This window comes from Schistocerca gregaria, chromosome 3 (genome assembly GCF_023897955.1).
Source record: "Schistocerca gregaria isolate iqSchGreg1 chromosome 3, iqSchGreg1.2, whole genome shotgun sequence".
Classification (NCBI taxonomy): Eukaryota; Metazoa; Arthropoda; class Insecta; order Orthoptera; family Acrididae; genus Schistocerca; species Schistocerca gregaria.
In genome coordinates, this window is record NC_064922.1 from 336,706,049 (window position 1) to 336,722,464 (window position 16,416).

Consider the following 16,416-nt stretch of genomic DNA (forward strand, 5'->3'; position numbering starts at 1 on the left):
GCTTTTATATCATTCTGCTTTTCATAGTTATGGTAATTTTATGTAATTAAGCCTTAGAAACAATTATGATGTGTTAACATGTCCAAACAGGACGAATGAGATGTGTGTGTTGGAAGGAACACATAGAAAATGTTGTGGGGAAGGCTAACCAAAGACTGCGTTTTACCGGCAGGACGCTTAGAAAATGCAACAGACCTACTAAGGAGACTGCTTGCACAACACTTGTCAGTCCTCTTTTAGAATACTGCTGCACGGTGCGGGATCCTTATCACATAGGACTGACGGAGAACATCGAAAAAGTTCAAAGAAAGGCAGCACGTTTTGTATTATCGCGAAATGTGGGAGAGAGTGTCACAGAAATGATATAGGATTTGGGGTGGACATCATTAAAAAAAGGCGTTTTTCGTTGCGACGGAATTTTCTCACGAAATTCCAATCACCAACTTTTTCCTCCGAATGCGAAAATATTTTGTTGACATCGACTTACATAGGGAGGAACAATCATCAAGATAAAATAATCGAAATCAGACCCGTTCCGGAAAGATATAGGTGTTCATTCTTTCCGCGCCCTACACGACATTGGAATAATAGAGAATTGTGAAGGTGATTCGATGAACCCTCTGCCAGGCACTTAAATGCGATTTGCAACGTATCCATGTAGATGTAGATGTGGATGTGTATCAACATGTCGTTAAATACGATAGAGAATTGTTAATCTGCACTCTAAAAAAAATTTATAAAGAATATTGTGTTTCATGACATTTTGACCTGTTAAATCATGGCATATATTGTACAATCACCACTATTTATGTATTTGACTTCTTGGTTTCAACGTAATTTTACGTAAATTAAGAACTTTGCACCTCTGACTTCCCACGCCAGATGGCGGTTACTGTGCTATAACAAATTCTTTATATTTGATGTCATGTTATTTGTATATTTTTCTTTTTTTCTAGTCCTGTAATCTGACACCTTATAATTTACCTTTATTTTTTATTCTTGCATGTTGTTTGAATTTGTTTTGAAAATAACACTCCAGTGTATGTTGGCAAGATGTGCATTACCCCCTTCCTATTTGCTATGTGTTTTTCATGTACAATTTTAAATTTGAAATATTCAATTAATGATTTGCAAGTGACATTTGGTATTTTGTGGTAATCTCTTGCCAAATAAAGTAATGTTAAATCTTCAGGTGACACGTCACATAGAGGGCGTTCCAAGCCCCTGTCACACCGAGGTCTGCTGTATAGGTGAATGTAAACAGCGGCTTTAATTATTATGATCGTTTACTTCTAGTAACTAGACACCAATGCCGACGAGCTTCAATTTGTACACTAAAGGTATGTTCTTTCCAAAAGTTGGTTTATAATCAGGTGCATTGGTGGTCTTTTGTTTCTTATTCACTTATCACTGTGTGAAATGTTTAACTTCCCTCCCTCACCATCACCTGTGCCACTACCTATATCCACCCCTTAGCTCCTCTCCCCTTCGACTTCATTTCCCATGTTGACCGTATCTTCTCCACCAATGTGATCCGCGACCCTGCCACTCTTCGGCGGTGTCATCAGTTCCTTGACACCATTCATGGTGACCTTGTTCCTCTCTCACAGCATACCTGTCCTGAAAGTACCTCCACCCCCGATATTGTCCTCGCTTCTCCCAACCTCCTTGGTCGTATCGCCATTGATGTCCTCGATCCTGTCAGTAGTGACCATCTCCCTGTCCTTCTCACCATCTCCTCTACCCGTCCCACCACTACAGCCACCTACCCAGCTGCCCCTCCAAAGTCTGTCCATGACTACCACCGTGCCAATTGGGATGCCTGCGGGAATCCATTGCCTTACAGGTCGAAAGCCACACCTTCACCTTTCACCACCCTGCTGACATCACCCATGCTTCTTCCTTTCTTCACAAGAACATCACTGACGCTGTGGAGGCTCATATCCCTACCAAAATCATCCACCTTCACCACCCTATGCTTCCTCCACAGGCCGTCCTTCTTCTGCGTGAATCCCGCAGGCTCTACCGCTCCTTCCTCCACACTCATGACTGGGATACTCTCACCCGCCACTGGCAATTACAGCGACACCTCCAGAACCTCCTTACAGCGATGAAACGCCGGGACTGGCGCCAGACATGCACACTTCTCAACTCCACTCTCCCTGTCAACTCCTCCAAGTACTGGTCAGCCTTCCACCGCCTTACTGGTAGCCATCCCACCTCGCATTACCCCATCCCCCACGACGATCGACCCTTTCCTGACAACCTCAGTAAGGCTAACCATTTTGCTTCCCACCTATCCGAGGTCTTCTCCATTCCTGACGATCTCCATTTTGATTACTCCCTCTTCCCCACCATCCTTGACCACACTGACACCTCTGTCCCCCTGCTCGCCCCTAGCTTCCAGTACTTGGATCGTTTATCCCCCTCAGACATCATCACTCCCATCACCACACAAGACATCACACTCATCCTCCACCCCAAACGCAACACCGCCCCTGGTCGTGATGGCGTCACCTACCACCACCTCAAGGAATCTCCCCCATCCTTCCTGTCTGTCCTTGCTACCCTGTACAATGTCCTCATCTCCACTGGATTTTACCCCGACCTGTGGAAGACCTCCCATGTCCTGCTGTTCTCTAAACCTAACAAACCCCCCTCTGATTTCCTATCGTCCCATCTGCCTCACCTCCATATTCAGTAAGGTCTTCAAGGCCATCCTCTCCACCGTATTCACCAGCACCTTAACAGCACCACCTCCTTCCCCTTAGCCAGTGGGGCTTCTGGCCTTCCTTCTCCGCCAACGACCAGCTCCTTAACCTTACCAATCTTCTTTCCCTCCAACTTAACTCCCGTCACTCCACTATCTTTGCTTCCCTTGATCTCCAGAATGCCTATGACCACATCTGGCATCCTGGGCTCCTCTTCAAACTCCAGACCTATGCTCTTTCCATCAACTTCATCCATCTCGTTGCTTTCTTCATCTGCCATCGTCCCTCTTATGTGACAATCCACAATTCAAACTCCTGTATTTTCTACCCCTCTGCTGGCATGCCCCAAGGTTCTGTCCTTCCCCTCTCTTCTATCCCCTGTACACAGCTGATATTGCACAAACCTCCTCCATCGATTCATCTTCTCCAGTTTGCTGATGACACCACCTTCCTAGCCATTTATCCAATGTACCCTCCAAACCTACGGTTCCAATGTACCCTCTAAACCTACCCTGATGCAACCAGTGGTTCTTTCGTATCAATCCCTCCAAGACCCAGGCATCATCATAGGCCACACCACCCACTCCTTCCGCCTCCATGATTTCTACCCCACCATTTATGGCCATCCTATCCACCTAACTCCTGCCCTCAAATACCTTGGCCTGACACTCTACTGCCACCTCACCTGGACTCCCCATCTCCTTACCATCCAACACAAAGCTCACAACCGCCTCCACCTCCTGAAGCTCCAGTCCGGCTGAACGTGGGGTCTGCATCCTTCCACCATCCTTCACACCAACAAATCCTTATCCGCCCCATCCTCTGTTATACCAGCGTAGCGTGGGTTTCTGCCCCGGCTCTATAAAGCCCTCCAAATCCTCGAACGCCATGCGCTCTGCCTCGCCTTCCGCATCCACCTTCCGTCCCCCATGCGCATACTCTACAACCTCATCCCCTTCCCCCACCTTCTCCTTTTCCTTGAACGCATCCACACACTATATATTGTCCACGGCCTTGATCCCCCTCACCCTCTGGTGTCTTCCTTCCTTCCAACCAGTTGCCACGCCTTTACCGTTGTGTCCCACCCTCTCTCCATCTCCACACCCTCCATCTCCTTTTGCAATGCAACTTCCGCCATCTACCCCTCCCAGATGATGAGCTTCACCCTGACATCTACCATTCTTACCAACTCTAACCCCATCTTCCTGCCTCCTCCTCAGGGCTCCCTCTCCTCCCCCATCCCTTCTCCTGAGCGGCTTCCCCCTCGTATTCCCCCTCCCTCTCTTGTGTCCCCTTTCAGTGTCTCTGCACTCCCTCCTGCCTTGTATTCTCTCTTCATCTCCTACCCCACAAGTCTCCTGCCTCTTAGTGTACCTGCTGACGCCCCTACTCTCTTCATCCCGCCACTTCCCCTGCTGTCCCATGCTCTCCCCTCCTTTTCCATCCTCTCTGACCTTTCCCTCGGCAGGTCCCACCTGGCAGTTTTATTCTTCGTTGTGTGCGCTCCAAGTGGGTTTTAAGTGCGTTGTTGCGGAGTGTTTTTAATACTATAGCCGACGTTTAACCTGTGCATGTGCATTCTGTGTCTTCTTTGTGTTTTAAGAACCGCCAATTGTGTTTTTAACTTTCTGGTGACTTTTTTAACTGACATGTCTCCATATCAGTGTATTTTTACCTCCATTTTCTCCCCTTACTCTGTTTTATGTTCCCCTTTTTTATCGCCTTATGTATGTATCATTTTATTCTTGTTTTAGTTTCCATGTCACTCGGCTGAAGAGCGGTGGATTGTGCCGCTGACAGCCCTCTCCTGCCCCATATGGGGCAGGGGCAGGGGAATGAAATCACAATAAAGAAAAAAAGTGAAATGTTTAACTTCCAGCCACGTAGATGGTCACTATGTGATTGAAAATCGGCTATCGCAATGTTAAAAATGGCGCGACGGACGCGGCATGAAAACATTACCGTATATGGCGAGGAAGAGAGCACCAGTGACGTCACAGCATATAACGATGTGGCCACGGCGACACAGTAGTCAGTCTTACCACTTGACAATGACTGGGGAGAGCTCAGTCGAAAGCTCATGGGATCTTAAGCACCTGACACGGCTGGAAGCCTGAGAAAATTTTATTAATTCACATCGCCGTGAAACAATGCATTCATATATGAAACTAACTAACTCAGCAAACTCTGAAATTTTTTATTCTTCTCCCTTAACTTTAACCCCCCCCCTCCAAATTTCTCTCTTGTTTCTTTTTCTGCTCGTTCGGTGTACAGATTGAATAACGCTGGAGACAGGTACAGCCTTGTCTGGCTCCCTTCTCAACTGCTGCTTTCCTTTCATGTCTTTTGACTCTTTATAGCTACAGACTGGTTTCTGTACAGACTGTAAATCACCTTTCTCTTCCTTTATTTTATTGGGAAAAGAAAACTGGGGTTCCACGGGTCGGAGTGTGGAATGTCAGATCCCTTAATCGGGCAGGCGGGTAAGAAAATTCAAAAAGAGAAGTGGATAGGTTAAAGTTCGACATAGTGGGAATTAGTGAAGTTCGGTGGCAGGAGGAACAAGACTTCTGGTCAGGTGAATACAGGGTTATAAATATAAAATCAAATACGGGTAATGCAGGAGTAGGTTTAGTAATGAATTAAAAATATAGGAGTGCAGGTAAGCTACTACAAGCAGCATAGTGAACGCATTATTGTGGCGAAGATAGACACAAAGCCCACGCCTACCACAGTAGTTCAAGTTTATATGCCAACTAGCTCCGCAGATGATCAAGAGATAGATAAAATGTATGATGAGATAAAAGAAATTATTCAGATAGTGAAGGGAGACGAAAATTAAATAGTCATGGGTGACTGGAATTCGATAGTAGGAAAAGGAAGAGAAAGAAACGTAGTAGGTGAATATGGAATGGGGGTAAGGAATGAAAGAGGAAGCCGCCTGGTAGAATTTTGCACAGAGCATAACTTAATCATAGCTAACACTTGGTTCAAGAATCATAAAAGAAGGTTGCATACATGGAAGAATCCTGGAGATACTAGAAGGTATCATATTGATTATATAATGGTAAGACAGAGATTTAGGAACCAGGTTTAAAATTGTAAGACATTTCCAGGGGCAGATGTGGACTCTGACCACAATCTATTGGTTATGAACTGTACATTAAAACTAAAGAAAATGCAAAAAGTGGGGAATTTAAGGAGAAGGGACCTGGATACACTGACAGAACCAGAGGTTGTAGATAGTTTCAGGAAGAGCATTAGACAAGAATGGGGTAAAGCCATACAGAAGAAGAAGAATGGGTAGCTTTGAGAGATGAAATAGTGAAGGCAGCAGAGGATTAAGTAGGTAAAAAGACGAGGGCTAATACAAATCCTTGGGTAACAGAAGAGATAATACAAATGCCTCAAAAATGAGATAGACCAGAAGTGCAAAATGGCTAAGCAGGGATGGCTAGATGACAAATGTAAGGATGTAGAGACGTATATCACTAGGGGTAAGATAGATATTGCTTACAGGAAAATTAAAGAGACCTTTAGAGAAAAGAGAACTACTTGCATGAATATCAAGAACTCAGATGGAAACCCAGTTCTATACAAAGAAGGGAAAGCAGAAAGGTGGAAGGAGTATATAGAGGGTCTATACAAGTGCGATGTTCTTGAGGATCATATTATGGAAGGGGATGTAGATGAAGATGAAATGGGTGATATGATACTGTGTGAAGAGTTTGACAGAGCACTGAAAGACCTTAGTTAAAAAGGGCTCCGGGAGTAGACAACATTCCATTAGAATTACTGACAGCCTTGGGGGAGCCAGTCCTGACAGAACTCTACCATCTGATGAGCAAGATGTATGAGACAGGCGAAATACCCTCAGACTTCATGAAGAATATAGTAATTCCAATCCCAAAGAAAGCAGGTGTTGACAGATGTGAAAATTACCGAACTATCAGTTTAATAAGTCACTGCTGCAAAATACTAACGCGAATTCTTTACAGACGAATGGAAAAACTGGTAGAAGGCAACCTTGGGGAAGATCAACTTGGATTCCGTAGAAATATTGGAAGACGTGAGGCAATACTGACCTTACGGCTTATCTTAGAAGCTAGATTAAGAAAAGGCAAACCTACGTTTCTAGCATTTGTAGACTTAGAGAAAGCTTTTGACAATGTTGACTGGAATACCCTCTTTCAAATTCTGAAGGTGGCAGGGGTAAAATACAGGGAGCGAAAGGCTATTTACAATTTGTACAGAAACCAGGTGGCAGTTAAGAGTCGAGGGGCACAAAAGAGAAGCAGTGACTGAGAAGGGAGTGCGACAGGGTTGCAGCCTGTCCCATATGTTATTCAATCTGTATATTGAGCAAGCAGTAAAGGAAACAAAAGAAAAATTCGGAGTAAGAATTAAAATCCATGGAGCAGAAATAAAAACTTTGAGGTTCGCCATGACACTGTAATTTTGTCAGAGACGGCAAAGGACGTGGAAGAGCAGGTGAACGGAATGGACAGTGTCTTGAAAGGAGGATATAAGATGAACATCAACAAAAGCAAAACGAGGATAATGGGATGTAGTCGAATTCAGTCGGGTGATGTTGCTGGAATTAGATTAGGAAATGAGTCACTTAAAGTAGTAAAGGGGTTTTGCTATTTGGGGAGTAAAATAACTGATGATAGTCGAAGTAGTATCTGTATGGAGTGTAGCCATGTATGGAAGTTAAACCTGGACGATAAGTAGTTTAGACAAGAAAAGAATAGAAGCTTTCAAAATGTGGTGCTACAGAATAATGCTGAAGATTAGATGGGTAGATCACATAACTAATGAAGAACTTTTGAATAGGATTGGGGAGAAGAGGAGTTTGTGGCACAAGTTGACTACAAGAAGGGGTCGGTTGGTAGGACATGTTCTGAGGCATCAAGGGATCACCAATTTAGTATTGGAGAGCAGCGTGGAGGGTCAAAATCTTAGAGGGAGACCAAGAGATGAATACACTAAGCAGATTCAGAAGGATGTAGGTTGCAGTAAGTACCGGGATATGTAGAAGCTTGCACAGGATAGAGTAGCATGGAGAGCTGCATCAAACCAGTCTCAGGACTGAAGACCACAACAACAACCACCTCCAAAATTTCGATGATCGTAATCCACTCACCATTTCAAAAGCTTTTTGAAAACCTACAAGTGCTGTGAATATAGGTGTACCTCTCTTACACTTTTTTCTAATAGAAATCATAGGATCAGTATTAACTCATGAGTTCCCACATTTCTTCGGAACCCAAACAGAGTTGCTCCGAAATCGGTTTGTACCACGTTTCCTTTTACATTTTTCTGTCAATCATTAGTACCAGTATTTTGTACCCAAAACTTAATGTAAACTATTTTGTAAGTATTCATGCCCGTCAGCACCAACACCAAACTTCTTTGAAACTGAAGATATTCTTCTTGAGATCTCTGGGTGTTACGTCAATTAACCGAATGGGGCGAAAATCGGTAGATGTGATGTACAATTTCAGAAAAATCGCCTTTACTCAAGAGAAAGACCTTCACAAATTGAGCAAGTATCAATAATGTGTTGCTCCATCTGTCTCCCTTATGCATGCAGTTACTAGGCTTAGCACAGGCTCATAAAGTTGCTGGATGTCCTCCTGAGGCATATCGTGTTAAATTATGTCCTACTGGCGCGTTAGATCTTCAAAAACCCGAGTTGGTTCGAGAGGCCTGCCCACATGGCTCCAAACGTTCTCCAATGGGGAGAGATTCGGGACCTTGCTGCCCAAGGTATGGGTTGTCAAACACGAAGACAAGCCGTGTGCGGACCGGCATTATTTTGCTGAAATGTAAGCCCTGCCTAGGATATCGTCGATGTACCGCTGCACTGTAAAGATGCCGCGGATGCCAACCAAAGGAGTCCTGCTATGAAAGGAAATAGCACACCACATTGTTACTGCTGCTGGTAGGGCCGTACGGCGGACGATAGGTTGGTGGTATCTCACCGCTGTCCGTTGCCTCTGCAGATACATCTTCGCTGGTCATCATGGGTCAGTTCAAAGCGGGACGCATCACTGAAGACGGTTCTACTCAAATCAGTGAGACACCAGACAGAGTGGGTCAGAGCGTTATTGACTTGTATAGTTTGCAAAGGTCTTTCTCTTAAATGCATCACCCAAGTAATCATTTGTTGCCCGGCCGGTTGGTTGGCCGTGCGGTCTAACGCACGGCTTTCCGGGCGGGAAGGAGCTCCTGGTCCCCGGCACGAATCCGCTCGGCGGATTTGTGTCGAGGTCCGGTGAACGGGCCAGTCTGTGGATGGTTTTTAGGCGGCTTTTCATGTGCCTCGGCGAATGCGGGCTGGTTCCCCTGGTTCCTCAGTTACACTATGGCGGCGATTGCTGCGCAAACAAGTTCTCCACGTACGCGTACACCACCATTACTCTAGCACGCAAACATGGGGGTTACACTCTTCTGGTGTGAGACGTTTCCTGGGGGGGGGGGGGGGGGGCGGCACCAGGGGCCGAACGCTGGGTTCGGTGTGGGGCGGCGTAGGGGTGTCGTCGTGGGGTTGTGGACCACTGCGGCTGCTGCGGGGACGGAGCCTCTCCGTCGTTTCTATGTCCGCGGTTAACATACAATACAATACATACAATACAATCATTTGTTGGTCTGTACATGCACATCACATCTGCTAATTTGTTCCATTCGGGTAATTCCTTCGTGGTGCTTCACCGCTTTTTGTTGTTTTCTTGTTTTTCTGCGGGCGCCCTTGAAGGAGGTGTACGTGGTTCCATATGCGTAGCACCTCCTCTGTTGCCCTTGGTGACTAGTGTTGCCTTCACTTCGTTGTAAAGGAGATCAGACTCTCGTCAGAAAGCAGAGACAGTTACGTTAGTATATATTATAGTCGAGAAGTGGTCATACGTCAGCCACGTGCCAACTGTGGTCTAGGAGGCGCCGCGCGTGCGCTCCACGTGAGGTGTCCCTTCTGTGTGCGGCTACCCGCTGGCTGCCGGTCGCTACCCCCACCTCGCTCCCGCCCCTCCAGGCGCCATTTGACAGCGGCTGGCCACGCCGGCCGCGGCGGCAGTCCGCGCGCGTCCTAGCTCGCCACAAGTGCGTACCTCTGTTCGGCGTCTCACTTCTCCAGTCACCACGCCGCTCACGACCCACATACGGCAGGTAAGCCAAGCAGCGAAAGTCGCCCGCCCCCGTCCAATATGCAACCGCAGCGCCCCGGCTTCGGCGATAGAAAGTGCTTAGTGCAGCCGGCGCTCCGTTCTGCGAAGGGTGCTGTGGCGAGCGTAGTTGCCTTCGCTCAAAGTGTCTGCCTGTGGCTGCGTGACAGTGCCTAAATTTCATCTGTGACTGTAAAAATGCCACGAAATGAAATAGATCACGTCTGTAACTCAGCTGTCAACGTCTCCATATACTATCCGGGAGACCGAGGTTCGATTCCCGGCATCGACAACGCTTTTTCTTTCCTTCGTGGAAACTGTGTAACACTAATACTAAAATGTAGACTTTCACGGCCGGAAATGTCATGTCCATTATAATTATCCGGGCTGTTATGCCGTGGTCGGTTGATGAATTCTTTGTCAATTCCCAACGTTTCGTCCGCGTCTGCGGAGGGGGTCTGTAGCTCGATTGAAGGTCCAACACACCCACTGGCTCGCTACTGAGTAGCCAGTGGGTGTTCTAACAACCCTACCACAACAAAGGTCAAAATTTAATAATGGTTGTGGTGTTGCTCACGCTGCTAAATATTGCATTTTCGGGCAACAACAAAGTTAATTACGTGGCAGGTGTCATTAGAACACACTTAATAAAGTCACTTCATGTAATAATAAATAAACTAGCCACTCATCTTTTTGTGTTTCCCACGCTGGTCTCGTTGGTATAATCATGGCTCAATCGTCGAAAATCTAGGTGGTGATGATTCCAAGCTCGGATGCAAAGAGGCCTAGGTTTAATTCTGCTATATTCAAAAGTTTTATAGATGCGTTTCACAAACCATTCTTCAAGATTAAACCTTTGAAAATTAGCACAATGGTGATGTAAAAAAGTTATCAGCACTCCGAATTTAAGTTACACTTCTTTTTTATTGCTTTTGTTGCAATATCACGTAACACACAAATCATCACTTCACAATACAAAACATACTTGAAAACACCTTCCTCACTGTTAAAGTTCACATTTTATAAGCTGACTACAATATACGTCTTTTCAACATGAAGTCCAAGACTTGACCTTCTCAAGGTCCGACACTCTAACTAACTAACCACTTACGCGCCCAAAAATAAAGAGTTACAATTACGTTAAAGATCATAGTGACAAAAGAAAGAATACACATCAGAATAATATCATTGCAGTATAAACATATCTATGAATCAAAGTACTTCTACATTAATGAAATCAAATCTGAATGTTGTCTCAGAAATATGTCGACTACTTTACAGAAATACAGTAGAATATTACTGGTATCGATAGGTTTAGGTGAGGTGCCGTAATGGTTACGTAATTCAAGTACCATTACAGTGTGTTGGACCTTCCATCGAGCTACAGACCCCCTTGACGATGTCCTCCGCGGACGGGGGACGAAACGTTGAGAACTGACAAAGAATTCATCAACCGACCACGGCACAACAGCCCGGGTTATTATAATGGACATGACTTTGTAACACTGTTAACTCATTCGTACATGAGTCTGCGATTATTGGGGTTTGCTGAGAACAAAGGCGACTGCATGGCTTAATATATTTTTATGTATTACTTTATTTCGGCTATAGCTATAATGAGATCGGTAATTAAGATTAAAATAACATAATACTGAGCAATGTTAAGCTCGCATTATCAGGTGACAAAACTACAAAGTAAGTTTATATCTAGAACTCTTAAAACAAAGTTCATTGTCAGACACCTCTTATGTCTATTGCATCTAACACTGAACTTTAAATGTTCAAATAGTTCAAGTGGCTCTAAGCACTATGGGACTTAACATCTGAGGTCATAAGTCCCCTAGAATTAGAACTACTTAAACCTGACTAACCTAAGGACATCACACACGTCCATGCGCGAGGAAGGTTTCGAACCTGCGGCCGTAGCAGTAGCGCGGTTCCGGACTGAAGCGCCTAGGACCGCTCGGCCACAGCGGCCGGCCTTTAAATGTTCAAAGATGTAAAATTGTGCAATTCACAAAACGAAAATAAATAAATAGTATCCTATGAATATAATACTACTGAGTCACCGGTTAAATCATACAAATACTTGGGTGTACACTCAGTAGGGATATCAAATGGAACGATCACATAGGCTTAGCCATGGGTAAAAGAGGTAGGAGACTTCTTTTTATTGGTGCATTAATGGTATGGAATTGCTTACAAATCACTCGCGCGATCCATCCTAACATACAGATCAGGCTTGTGGGACCCGTACCAAATAGGACTAGCAGGGGATATTGAACGTCAATAGATTAGGGCAGCACGAATCGTCTCACAGGATTGCCTGACCCACAGGAGAGTGTCACAAAGATGCTGAAAGAAAAGAACTGAAAGACTCTCGAAGATAAACAGAAACTATCACGAGAAAGTCTATTAACAAAGTTAATAGGCTTTAAATGATGATTCTTAGAATACACTACAACCGCCTACGTAGCTTAATTATAGCACCCACAGAGGAATTTCGTCAATCAGCTTTCCCTGCGCTCCATAGGTGAATGGAGCGAGAAAATGCGCTAATAACCGGTACCGTGGGACGTACCCTCTGCCATGCACTTCAGAGTGATTCAGAAGTATAGAATACATGCAGATGAAGATATTTTACGATTTCTAATGATAAGCAAATGTTTTAATTTGTTGCGTTTCATTGCTTTTAACGTACACTTCGCTTCTCATTTGTGTGTTTACATTCATCTCAATTATAGATCTAATGATGGCAATAACTCAAAAAATAGTAAGTTATATAGACGGTTTTATTCTCTGTGTTTACTCGCCCTTATGATGACAGCTGAAATGAATGGATCAGTTCGTGTTACGAATGTAAGCTAGTCAGTCTGACAACGGAACTGTTAGGGCATCCAGATACTCTGCCGTTTGTTTTGCTGTATGCGACGATGTATTGTCATGATTTAAAATTATTTTTCCTTTTGGCTTTCTATCACAAACTTTTATAAAAGTTTCCGTAAACAGACATTTGTGTACCAATTCGCAGTAACGGTACGTCTAAGGTTTTATGCTATAGTAGCAATATGAACTGTTTTAGAAAGAAAACTAGAAACTATCTTGTTAACAGCACTGCGCATTTGTAGTGCGTTTTGTAGACTTAGTTTCCATTTCCTACACCTGTTAGGCCGAATGACTTTTTTTTCAGGAACATAACAATAATTCCAAGTTTTACAATCAATAACGATATTCCAAAGCAAATCTGTAGGGTTGCCTTGGAATTTTTTTCACAGTTTCTATGCAGCAATCAATGCGTTGTTGTTTTCGCTTGAGAGTTAGTTCATGTGAAATCCAACGGCAACAAAGCTATCCCAAGACAGACTGTTGATATAAAATACTAACGTCCAATGTTGCTCTGATAAATTTCTAAGATGTCCGTCAATGTTCTTCAAGCATTGCTCCCGCTGTGGTAATATTTTCATCAGTTACCACAGTTCTCACGTGTACCTCACTAAAGCTGCAACTAAGAAAAACCGATCTATTTTGGATCTGATATGCCAAATGTAATATGTTGCCTTAGATGCCTTTTTCTCCAAATGCAGTATTATGTCGATCTTCTCATTATTTAGGTGTTATTACAATTTAAAACCGTAAAAAAATCATATCCCGCAAAAGTTTTGTAATCAAAGTCATTTTTCAATGCACATAAAATCTTTAAATGATGACAATTAACAAACTATTAGAGAAAATCTAACAAATTACACGGCAATCAACTCAAAAAACATTAGAATGTAGCTGACAAATATTTAGAAAAAAATCATTTTCAAGTGTACCGCTCGTTTAAACAATGTTTTTGTGGCAGTCAGTTTTCATCTTTCGAACAGCAAGAAAAAGTTTATGTAAATGTTTGTTGTAATTTACTTTCATTCCAACATAAATATGTTTGCTGAAACAAACGTTACCGCAAGAATCACAATTTATTTTCTCGCAATTCTCAAAAGAAGACGAGCTTTTGCAGAAGTTAGTATCACTGTACAGCAACGATGATTAGAATGCCAGTGAAGATCAATACTGAATACGTGTAGCTCATGGGCTAGTGTGAGCTTTTTTAAATTGACTTTACTCGGTCAGCTTCCACGTAACGCCTCGTAAGTGAATGTGTGAGCGCCGTAGTGTTGCGTTTATGTTGTTGAGTCAAGGCAGAGGGTAAAACCCGATATCGGTACACAGTTCACTTGAGTGGGCCGCCAGCTAAACGTCCTTTTCGATGGAGCGGTCACCATCCACAGTGCCTCATGCATTCACTCTCTGAGGTTTGGAACTTAGCCCAGGACTTTAACGCAGACCCTGGTGATCAGCATCTCTCCTTAACAGACAAGTACTGGTGTTGAAAATTTTGTAGCCATCAAGATTCGAACTGCTAACCACCACTTCACTAGCGTACGTTATAGATCTAGGCCACAGATGAGGTACAGGACGCAAACTACAACGTGTTACGCAACAGCAACCACAATAAAATGATCTAAAGAAAAGTTAAAATCAATTCAGATTCACATGTAAACATTTTTTCGGTTGTTGCATTTCACACACATTTTCAACCAGAAACTACAGTACTCTACTTGCAACAAATAATTTAGATACGACTCAATAGTGCAATGAGTCGCGACTGTTGGAAAATTTCAGTTTCAATTTTCTAGTACTAAAATTATTATTACGCAGCTTTTGTCAGCAATCTGGTGGTTGCTTATTAGTCATTATCAGGAAGTCAACTATTGCTTGCAGCCACAAGTCAATTACATTTTAATAAAGAGCAACTACGCATTTTCAATAGTTTAGAGCGGAGCAGATGAGAGACAACGCAAATTTCAATCAGAAAAAAGAATTATTACAAGTGATGATGTATTACTTTAAAAATTATGGTATGAATTGTGTTCTGATCTATAAGTATCGCATCGAGAAATGAGACTGCTTTATTCCTGATTAAATCCACTTAAGATGGTTCATGTAAAAGTTGAATCGTATTTGTGACATGATTAAATATAGATTTCAGAAAGAAAATGGCCTTTCAATTTGTAAAAGGAAAATTTATATACATATTGTTGGAAATGGTTACGCCAATAAACATGGAAAAGTGAGAATTATTGAAATCAAATGAAATTATAAGGACCGAGCTTTTCAAGTCTCGAATTCGTCCTTTCAACCTGCATATACACATCATAGATATTTGAGACTTGGCAAGGTCTCTGGAGATTAGAGATTAGATTAGATTAGATTAGTTTTTCGTTCCATAGATCCGTGTTGAGGAGATCCTCGTGAATGTGGAACATGTCATGCCACCTTTTTTTTTTTTTTTTAAGCTGACATAACAGTACTAATAGTATAAATATATACAACACATCATTTGGTTCTATTAAAAAATTCGTCAATGGAGTAGGATGAGTTGGCCACTAGTAAGTCTTTCAGACTCCTTTTAAACTGATCTTTATTTGTAACAAAATTTTTTATGTTTGCTGGCAAATTATTGAAGATGAGTGTTTCTGAGTAGTGGACCCTTTTTTGAACTAAAGTAAGTGCTTTTAAGTCCTTGTGAAGATCATTTTTGTTCCTGGTATTGTATGTATGAACTGAGCTGTTTGTTGGAACAAGAGATATATTATTTAGGACAAATTTCATTAAGGAGTAAATATACTGAGAGGCAGTATTTAGTATACCCAGTTCTTTGAAGAGGTTTCTACAAGACGTTCGTGAGTTTACTCCACAAATAATATGCATTACACGCTTTTGGACTCTGAAAACTTTTGTTGGACTTGAAGAGTTACCCCAAAATATTATACCATATGACATTACGGAATGAAAGCAGGCAAAGTATGAAAGCTTTTTCACTTTCATGTCGCCTATGTCTGCTAATACACGAATTGCAAATACAGATTTGTTAAGGCGTTTCTGCAGTTCTGTGGTGTGCTCCTCCCAACTAAATTTATTATAAAGTTGTAATCCCAGGAATATAAGACTGTCAACCTCTTTTATCTGCTCTTCTTCATACTTTATGCATATGCTGGGTGGAAACCTCTAACAGGTTCTGAATTGCATGTAGTGAGTCTTTTCAAAGTTTAATGTCAATGAGTTGGCTTTAAACCATTTATTAATATCCATGAAAATATCATTAGCAGATCTTTCTAGGACTACACTCGACATACTATTTATTGCAATACTTGTGTCATCTGCAAACAAAATGAACTCTGCTTCTGGCAGTGTAACTGATTAGAGATCATTAATATACACAAGAAAAAGCAATGGCCCTAAGATGGATCCTTGTGGGACATCACATGTAATTTCTTCCCATTCTGATGATGACTAATGACTTAATTCACTAGTCCCTTGCACTGACACCCTTTGTTTTCTGTTAGCGAGGTATGACTTGAACCATTTTGCAGCACTGCCCGTGACACCATAGAATTCTAATTTATTTAAAAGGATGTTGTAGTTTACACAATCGAATGCCTTTGACAAATCACAGAAAATACCTGCTGCTTGTAACTTGTTATTTAATGAATTAAGTA

General features: G+C 42.8%; 1 protein-coding gene across 1 annotated transcript in view; it reads left to right on the top strand.

The window, feature by feature from the left end:
- Positions 1-9,746: 9,746 nt before the first annotated feature.
- The window catches only part of LOC126354097 (ABC transporter G family member 23-like), a 500,698-nt gene continuing 494,028 nt past the window's right edge, over positions 9,747-16,416 (top strand). The window contains exon 1 of the mRNA XM_050003484.1: positions 9,747-9,878. The gene's annotated coding sequence lies outside the window, so the exon portion shown is untranslated. The remainder of the gene's footprint in view (positions 9,879-16,416) is intronic.